Here is a 9,573-nt window from a genome sequence, read left to right as displayed (position 1 = left end):
TTCCTGACAGAGGCAATTTCCAACCACCCAAGAGCTGGCACCACAAAGAAACAAGAGGTAGGCCACACTGAATGGCTCTACTTTGGTGCTGGGATTTGCCACAGGGAAAGATTTGTTTGCAAAAGAGATGGCTGTGCAGTCAGGAAGCCACTAATTTGAAGACAAAAGGCATTGAACACAATTTTCTATGGGATGGACAAGTGCTCTGTATCTCTATATGTTCATGTCTCCCACCATTGCTTCTAGTCTGAGGCCTCCATCTGAGTTTTCTGCTTAGTAGTATTCGTGGTAGTAGTTTTTAAAGTTTTACTGTGCTGTATTTTCATTTGCATGTAAGTTAAAGCAGGATTTATCATGACCCATTGAAACAAAGCCTGAAAGCAAAAGGATGCAGACCACTTATCTGTCCCCTGAAGCAGCCAGTGAAGAAGACGAGAGAGTCAAAGAGAGTTGAGAAGGTTCTTAAGTTTTTGAAGAAAATTTAGTGACCTACTCACTCTGGAAGATAAAACAGCAGAAAAAGAGATATGATGTATGTAAGCAGTGTTAGCACTGACAGAAGAGATAATCTGGCCAAGACTCAGTAAGAAAGTTTGGTATTTTCAAACAGAGGTAGCAGCCTTAGTCACAGATCTGCATTTTGAGAGCATATGTCATGCAGAATTTTCAAGGTACATAGTGTTTGTTTAAAAAAAACATTGCTTTGGGTAACAGCTGGGTGGTAGCAGCTGAAAATCTGAATTCACTGAAGGGAAGCTCACTGCACTTAATCTAATCCTCATTAAAATCTGACTTCAACAACTTTTAACAAAGCATTTTTTAATGACATAGCTAGTGGACATATATTTCAGCCAACAAAACAATGTAGGATTCCTCATGCTTCCCTCTCTTTGCATGCAGTCATTCATGGGTAAATGAAATAGGGAAAAGCTCCCCTATTTTGAAACACAAGTAAACTCACAAGTTCTGGGTTTGATGCTCACCAACTGGTATGGCTCCTGATCTGAGAAGAGGCTACTGTGAGGGACCATCAGAGAAAGTTATAGTTTTGCACTTTTTACACTTACATGTCCAAATTCAGTCCAAGTTCATTACTGACTTGGTCCATTATCTTTTGATCATAGCTGGCCTTTCTGTAGTTATTCACATGAACAGGTCAAACTTGTTGAAAGAGGAAGAGAGAAAGAGAGTTCACAGAATAGATCAAAATATAAGTGAGAGCAGAGGATAGTGATTTCAAAGGTCATAAATTGCTTCCAAGAGGTCTGTGCAAAGGGTTGACAGGCATATAGATCCTTTGGGGCAGGTATGTGCTGCAGTCCAACCCATTCTGTTCATCTCCCCAACACTAAGAGGAATTTCTGCCTCCACTTCTGTAGGTATAGGCAAAGAAAATACTCTTCAGGTATGTTATAAAACAAGATATGCCTGCACAATTTTTAGAGAAATTTTTCCTGGGAATGGGTCTCACATACCAGATCTTTGCCCCACTTGTGGGACCCAAGGTGCACTGCTCATCTGGCATGAGGCTGTGGCCACTCTTCTAAAATCATGAAATCATTTGCTCTCCAGGCTAGGAGTAGGAAACATATAAGACCCAAGACTGAACTAACTAGTTTGTGATCATTACACGGGAAGTGCTGAATGTATCTCCTCAGCTGATAACTGTGGGCTTGATAAGGCAGTCCTGACTCCTCACACAAGGACAGAAAACAGACTAATTAAATGATTAAATGATTTCTGCAAGACAACATGTAGCTATGTCACATCTAATCCCATCCAGGTGCTTAAACGGAAAGGAAAAAGTTTTCTGCTCTCAAGCAATTACCCTCGAGCCTTTTTAACCAAGTACTGCCACAGGAATCAGAGAGCAGAATCTTACAACACCCCAAGATGTCACGCACAGCCTGGCAGTGCTGGCTCTGTTCAAAGAGAGCATGGTTGCACATGTTAGAGTTAACTCCTAACAAGTGGCAGTGGAGTTCAAATTCTGCAGTTTTTCCACATTTCTCAAACTCTGTGAAATAAAAGCTTAACTTACTCATTATTACACCTAAGGCAAATTCTTCTTAAAAACTATTTATACCTGAAAAAAACAAGCCAGAGAGAACAGAGTGGGAAGTTCAAACTATAATTGGGATGGCAAGGCAGCTAGGGGGTTAACATTGTTTGGCTTTAGCTGCTTAAAGCACTTATATTGAAATGGGCCTGAGGTAAATAAAATAACCAATGTCCTGTAAGGCTTATATAAAATACACTGATGTGTTTGTCTAGTTTTTGAGAAAGGTAGGGAGGCTGAATTATGTGTGCTGTAGCCCTTGCCAGCATCAGAAACATCTTTAAATAATTAGAGCAATTGGGTAGCCAGGGCTCTGTTTTTACTTTTTTTATGAATGGGGAGACCTCATGGGCCAAATGAATACATAATGTTGGCATGCTTGGTTAAATGGATGTATACCAAACTCACAGTGTGTAAATGTGAACCACTGTGTGTTTCTCAGAGGCCATGTTTCCTGAGGCTGTAGAGAAGTTGGGCTCTGTCAGCAAGTCCCAAGTCCCCCACTCCTTTGTGCACCCTTGAAAAAAAGTGACAAAAGATGACAAAATCAGCCCTTTTAGGTTTCCTGGGACAATGTTCAAGAGAGAGCTGATCAACCCCTTACCCTGGGTCTTCTGCAGCATATAGCAGTGGAATGGGGCCCTGGGAGCCTGCTATCCCTATCCCAACAGGGCAGGCTCACAGGCTCCAGGGATGAAGGGAAAGAGACCATTTTTCTGTAACTGATAAGTTAAGAGCTTGAGTCTTCCCAGTTGAACAGTGACCATTTTAACTGTCATGGATTTTAATTGTTGGGGCATTTTTAAAGCTCTGGGCAGTCACTTTTGGAAACTTTTGACCTTGCCAGTCTCTACAGTTATCAAAAGATGTAAGGAAAAGTGAACTTGGGCTTGGAAGGAGACTCTAATAAGGCATTTGAGCAAACTCAGAAGTTACTACTCTGTTCAGTTTTTGTACATTCTGAGAGCATTTTAACATGTACTGCATTAACTCTGGACATGCAGACAATATTAGTTAGGACCAACAAGTCTGGTGCATTTGCTTATAGTTCTTGGACTGTAGCAGAAAGAAGCAATGCTCAGATATTGCTTTGCTTTAATTATTTCAAGATATATCTCTATAGGAAAAAAGAAAACAGGTGGAGGATGCACTTGCACTTGAAGTACAACACAGAGCATGGCATAGGCGTCAAGAAATCTTCATTATTTTTGCCATGCAGCTGAATCTAGCCATCCCTCCTATGCCCCATATTCCCAATGCCTGAATTAGAACAGAGGCTGCCACAAATGCTATGTTGAAACATAAATAACATGAACAGTAAATGCAGGGACTGGAAAAGCCTCCATCACATTTGGGGTCAGGAAAGGCCAAGGGTGGTACTGAAGAGGAGTTTGCCTTGATTGTGTCTGCAGACCTTTGGATTTGAAGAGGTCTAACCAGCTTTAAAAGCTGTGACATTACAGAGGTGGACTGTGATGTTTGTATCTCTCCAGTCTGTTTTCAGAAACCAAGATGCTGCCACAAGGGAAACCACTTTTAGGTACCATTTTTTGAGCAGAACTTGCAGTTATTGCAGACAGAAGTGTATTGTGACTGATCAGAACTGGGTCTGTGAGAAGTACAGCATACGGATTTTGTTTATCTAGAATTCAGTGTAGGTAGGGATTGAGTCTTCCCAAATTAGGTGGGATATATTTCACTACTCTACTATCTCATATAAAACCTGATTCATCGTCATAAAACTTCTTTTATGAGGAGTAAAATAATCTGTTCAGGAGGGTGCTCTTTGTTAATCAAAAGTCTCAGCAGTGATGGATTCAGTGTTGAAATTTGCAGCTGAGGACCAGAGCCCTCAGAAAATACAAATGACTTTTTCAGCATGGTTTCCCTGTCTGCCCACTTCCAGTGCAAGCCCCGTGCTATCATTGCCACTGTTAATTCTGTTTGCCAAGAATACCAGGTCTCACTCTGGATCCCAGTGCCCCTTACCTTGGCAGTAAAACTCAACTATTTACAGCAAATCAGGCCTGGAAAATGTAAACCCAGTAACAGTCTTCTGTCTGTTTTCCTGACTATTTTCCTCATGTGTTTTCTGTTTATGCTCTGTAGGGCATCGGGTGTCAGAGCAAATAGGTGATGCCAGTAAAAGCCACTTTGCACTAGAGAGCTCGTGGCTGCCTCCCAGAAACTGAATGCATCCCCTCTGTGGTGCCCTTATCCTTGTCTCCTCCAGCTTTGGCTCTCAGCACTGAAGACTGTTCAAAATGGAGGTTGTTTCTGGAGGCAACATGCAGAAATTAGAGTGCTGCCCTGGCAAGCAGAAGTGTCCAAACATGCAGCAGGGCCAGAACTGCCAGTGTGTTTAGTGGGTGGATTAATGTATTTTCTTTACTGGTATTTGCCAGAGTTCAGGAAAAGCCCTTCTGCAGATGACCCTATGCACAGGTTTGCCATGTAAGGCTTAACACTGTTCTCCCAGTTGGTGGTGGCTTGGCTCTCCTCTAGGGTCTCCTTGCCTACTGTTCTTGTAGGGACCTTAGCCTCTAGGGAGGAAAAATTTCTATGAGGGATGTAACTAGTGGAAGAGGAAATGGGGTTGCTTGGCTTTGTGCTGGTATGGTAATGAAGGATCTCAGTATGGGGTGGGAATACACAGGTTCCCTTAACTCCTGGATGGTGTTGCACCCATATAAATCTCTTTTTGTGTGGATCCAGGTCCCAGCAACACCATCATTGGAAGATGGTATGCATTGTGGAAATAGAATGTCCTGTATTTCAGCACAGTGGAACTGAACTGGGAAGGAAAGGAGTGAGACTGTAGGGTCCTGCTGCTGGGGGCTGTCAGAGTGGGGGAAATAGGAGGGGAAAGCTGGGATCCTAGTGGAAGGATGGGGCAGGAGGAAGGTGCTGGGGGTGCACCTGGGGACCTATGATCTCGGTACAAGGAGGATATAGAGTGATGCAAGGGCCTCGTGGGCATGCAGACCCCAGTGGACTGGCAGAAATGCCAGCACTTTTCCTTTTTGTCATCCCTGTCCTGCCCTTGTGTCCCTTCACTTCCAGCGGGATGGGAGAAAGTGCTTCTTGTGTTTTGTTAACTGGCTATCACCAAGGTGTTCATTGCTGTGAACAATACTGTGAGAGTACTGAAGCTCCAGACTGCTTTCAGTCACTAAAACCATTAAAAAAACTAAAACCATTCAAGAAATTATCCTGCTGCGTGTGCACCAGCCTGACATTACAAAGGCTTTGTCTGCCCAGGGCAGCAGAGCAGGCAGGGCTGCAAGCAGGAAACTCACCACCCTTCCTCCCCCTCAGGATATTTGTGACCAAGGTTTTATTGCTGTATTATGTGCAAAAGGATCAGGGTTGGGGAATGCAGGCTGTGCCCCTTTTTGCTGCTCATTTCCACCATTTTACCCAGGCATCAATTTTCCAGCCCTACAGAGCAGTACATTTCCAGTCACAGAGGGGGATGAGGTGCTCCCTAAGGGACAGAAGATGTAGACACAAATTTCTTCGCTTCAGTAGCCTGTATCTATGCTTTTTATAAGCCAGCTATTTTTCATGATCAATTTCCACTCAAAAAGCAGAAAACAGGCAGTCTGCATAAACATCACTCAACGTAGTAGCAATTCAATTAACTATAAACTCGATAATGTAGAAATAGAGTAACAAAGAGAGTGATCTTTCTTCTATGATGCTTTTGAGGGCCACAAAAATTTCTAATGCAATTTTAAATCCTTCTCTGAAATCAAACCTTGAGAAGAAATGCTTCTCCTTTGTTACATGTAAAAGAATGGAAAAACTCTTCAAATCTTATTAGAAAAATAAATCTGTCTGAATCAGCTCTATTCTCCATTTCTTGCCTCCAGTAAAACAGCCATATATCATAAGGTGAGCTCTATGTTTTGATCCCCAGATCAAGTAAATTACTTCTAATAAATTGCTTAGTCACAAGCACAGTTTAGCTGGAAACACTATTTGCATTCTTATAATTACCAGCATTAAATGCCCCAAAGAATTGTAAGAGGAAAATCCCTACATTTTCTGCTTGCTAACTCCTCAGAATATTTTATACTGTGAAAAATACTGTAAATGCTTTCCAAGTATTTCAATAATTGATATTTTCCACCTTAGGTTTTCAAAGCTCTTTTCAAAGAAGGGCAAACAATGAAAGAAAGTGAAAAATAATTTTAGGAGAGAGAAACTTAAATCCCATGCACGTTCTTTAAAAGTATTAGAAGAAAAGAAAGGCAAGCAGCTTTCATAGGAAAGAAAAGCTGAGAAGTGCAGAGCTTACAGAAACAAGTCTGAGAAGTTATTTCCAGTACTTCCAGTACTACAAGTAAGACAGGGACAGACTTTTTAGCAGGGCTTGTTGCAATAGGTCAAGGGGTAGTGGTTTTAAACTGAAGAAAGGTTGATTGAAATTTAATAATAGGAAGACGTTTTTATGATGAGGGTGGTAAAACACCAGAACAAGTTGCCCAGAGAGGTGGTGGATGCCCTGTCCCTGGAAACATTCAAGGTCAGGCTGGATGGGGCTCCAAGCAACCTGACTGACCTGAAAATTTCCCTGATTGTTGTAGAGGAGTTAGAGTAGATGACCCTTAAATGTCCCTTCTAAGCCCAACTATTGTATGATTCTATGATAATTGCCTATTTTTAATCCAGAAAAAAAAAGAAAAAGAAAAGCATGTTGCAGACAGGTTCTGGGTTTACCAGCCCTATGAGGGATGCCCACCATCCCACAGACATTAATAGAATTGTAGAATCAAAGAAGATTCAATATCTTAAAGGTCCACAGACCTTTAAGATCATAAGTCCATCTGTCCACCCGACACTGCCACTGTAATCCTTAAACCACTAAGCCACCACCCAGGGCCACCCAGTCCTCTCAAACACCTCCAGGCATGGTGACTGTGCCTCTTCTCTGGGCAACCTATTCCCATAGGAATAACCACCCTAAAAGTGAAAATACTTTTTTCTAATATTAAACCTGAATACTGTACCAGTTTAAAGCCCTTCTTTCTGGTCCTCTCACTGCAGGCACGATGGAAGAAACTAGCTCCCAGCTCACTACAATCTCCTTCCAGGTGGTTGTAGAGAGCCATGAGATCCCACCTGAGCCTTCTCAAGACCAAACAAACCCAGCTCTCTCACCTGTTCCTCATAAGATATGTTTTCTAGTCCTTTTACAAGTCTTCTTTCTCTTTGCTGGACATGCTCCAGCACCTCAACACCCTTTGTAAAGTGAGGGGCCCAAAACTGAATGCAGTGTGGCTTCAGCAATGCTGAGTGCAGGGTGTGACCACTTTCCTAATCCTGCTGGCCTCACGATTCTTGAAACATGCCAGGATGCCATTGGCCTTCTTGGCCACCTGGGCACATCTGGCTCCTGTTCAGCCAGCTGTTAACCAGCACCCCCAAGCTCCTTTCTGCAGAACAGTGCTCAAGCCATTCTTCCCCCAGCCTGTAGTGCTGCAGGGGGTTGTGTGTTGTGACCAAGGACAGACCTGAACTTCACCTTATCGAGCTTCACCTCCTGCAGTTGTGCTCAGGTAACTGATCAAGTCAGTTCAGGTCTCTGCACAGCAGAGATCAACATTAAGCAGATCGACATTCCCAGCCAACTTGGTGTCATCTGGAAATTTACTGAAGGTGTGCTCAATCCCCACATCCAGATCATCAGTGCAGGTGTTAAATGGGACTGGCCCCAAAACTGAGCCCAGGTGAGCACCACAAGTGATTGGCTGCCAAGGGGATTTGACTCTACTGACCACAAATCTCTGGGCCTGGCCATCCAGCCAGTATTTTACCCATCAAAGAGTCCCCCTGTCCAAGACACAAGCAGCCGGTTTTTCTAGCCAGTATTTTACCTATGTGCCTAATTTACTGCTGTCAGTGTGGTTATTGCTTCTAATCTACAAAACTTCAAAAAGTTTGGGAACAGTTTTATGCACAAGAATTTCAATAAGAGAGATTAACCTTACCCTGCAGCACCCAAGCACTTGGCCTTGGTGTTCTCCTTTCTCAACATTTCACATGTTCTATGACTTGGCCTCATCTTGAGAGCATGTGGATGAAGTCTTTGCAAGCTGCAATTAATCATTTTGCTGTTGCTTGCAAGGGAATAGGATTTCTGTCTCCTATCTCTAGGATAAAGGGATGACCTTTTCTCCCCCTGCTCCAAGGGACAGACAAACACGTAGGCAAGGGCATGATGGAGAAGGGAGAGGTGATGTTTCCTCTCTGATGCCCTCTGTTTCTCCTTCCTTTAATACTGTGGGAGAAGTTGTAGGGAGGCTGCAGGCATGACCCTGGCTGCTTGGGTGTGTCAGGAGCAAATAGAGAAGACCAACAGCTTTCTCCTCAGTCCATCAGCAACAAATCTTACAGGCCTGGTTGTTTCCTGATATTGCTGTGGCCATAAACACCAATGTTGAGCTATTACTTGGGGCTGGGAGTAATTTCATCCTGGATTTGCAAGCATTAATATTTGTGGTGACTCTTCCTGAAAAAAGGTGACCATGCTGGGATTTATTGTAGTCACACAGCTTCTTTATCACTAGATTTTGCACAGTGAAGCTGAGGATTGGAGAAGTGGTACAAGGAATTTGAACTTTGGTTCAAATTTGCCTTGAATTTTCATTTTTCCAGGCAGGCAGAGAAGTTCTTTCAGTCTTTAAATGATATTTAGGGATTTCTGCAGCTGAATGCCATAATCAAAGACAACATTTAGAATGAATAGCCCTACACATATTCTTCATGGTTGCCATATGAATAACTATGAACACTTCTCAATCTTCCTCTTCCCACTCCCCTCTCCCACCTCAGCTAGAGCACAAACATTCATTTCAAGACTAAAGATATACTCTTAAATAACTTCTGACATTTCTTTGTTGCTGCCTAATGAAGGCTGGGTTGATGAGCTAGAGGGAAGTTTTATGTAAGCCCTTGCTGAGATGTCATTGTAGGATCGGAAGTGGGCAGCACTGGCAATTGTTAGCATTTGCCTCTGGAGTTAATTTAACTGCATGTCTGCATGTCTGCATGGCACAGAGGGCTTTGTTGTATCGGTTTGGAGCCCCAGTGATGTGTCACAGTCCTGAGGACTGTGGGATTCAAAGAGCAGGCCACACTGTTTTCCCTGCTGTGCTAACAAGAGTTTTCTGTGTGCCCTTGTTTGGAGGGAGACATCCCACCAGGGACGTGCCAGCTGCTCTTCTTGGCTTTTCCAACCCTTTTGAGACACTTTTACACTCTGCTTCTTTAATTGAATTATTTGCTTTTTAAGCTTGTTGCTGAGGAAGTCAAATTGACCACGCCTGGTTAACAAAGCCTGAAATAATTGTAAGTCAAAGAGCAGTGCTGAAGGGGGAGGCCAGCTACAGAGACCAGGCTGGTTTCCTGGACCTGCTGAGAGTGCTTAATCCTTGTTGGGTTTATCCAGGTGTCATGGAAGGGTACCTGGATGACAGCCAGAGATGGGAAACACGTCCCCTTGCTAC

The sequence above is a fragment of the Sturnus vulgaris genome, chromosome 3 (genome assembly GCF_052056855.1).
Source record: "Sturnus vulgaris isolate bStuVul1 chromosome 3, bStuVul1.hap1, whole genome shotgun sequence".
NCBI classification, from domain to species: Eukaryota; Metazoa; Chordata; class Aves; order Passeriformes; family Sturnidae; genus Sturnus; species Sturnus vulgaris.
This window is presented reverse-complemented; position numbering follows the sequence as displayed.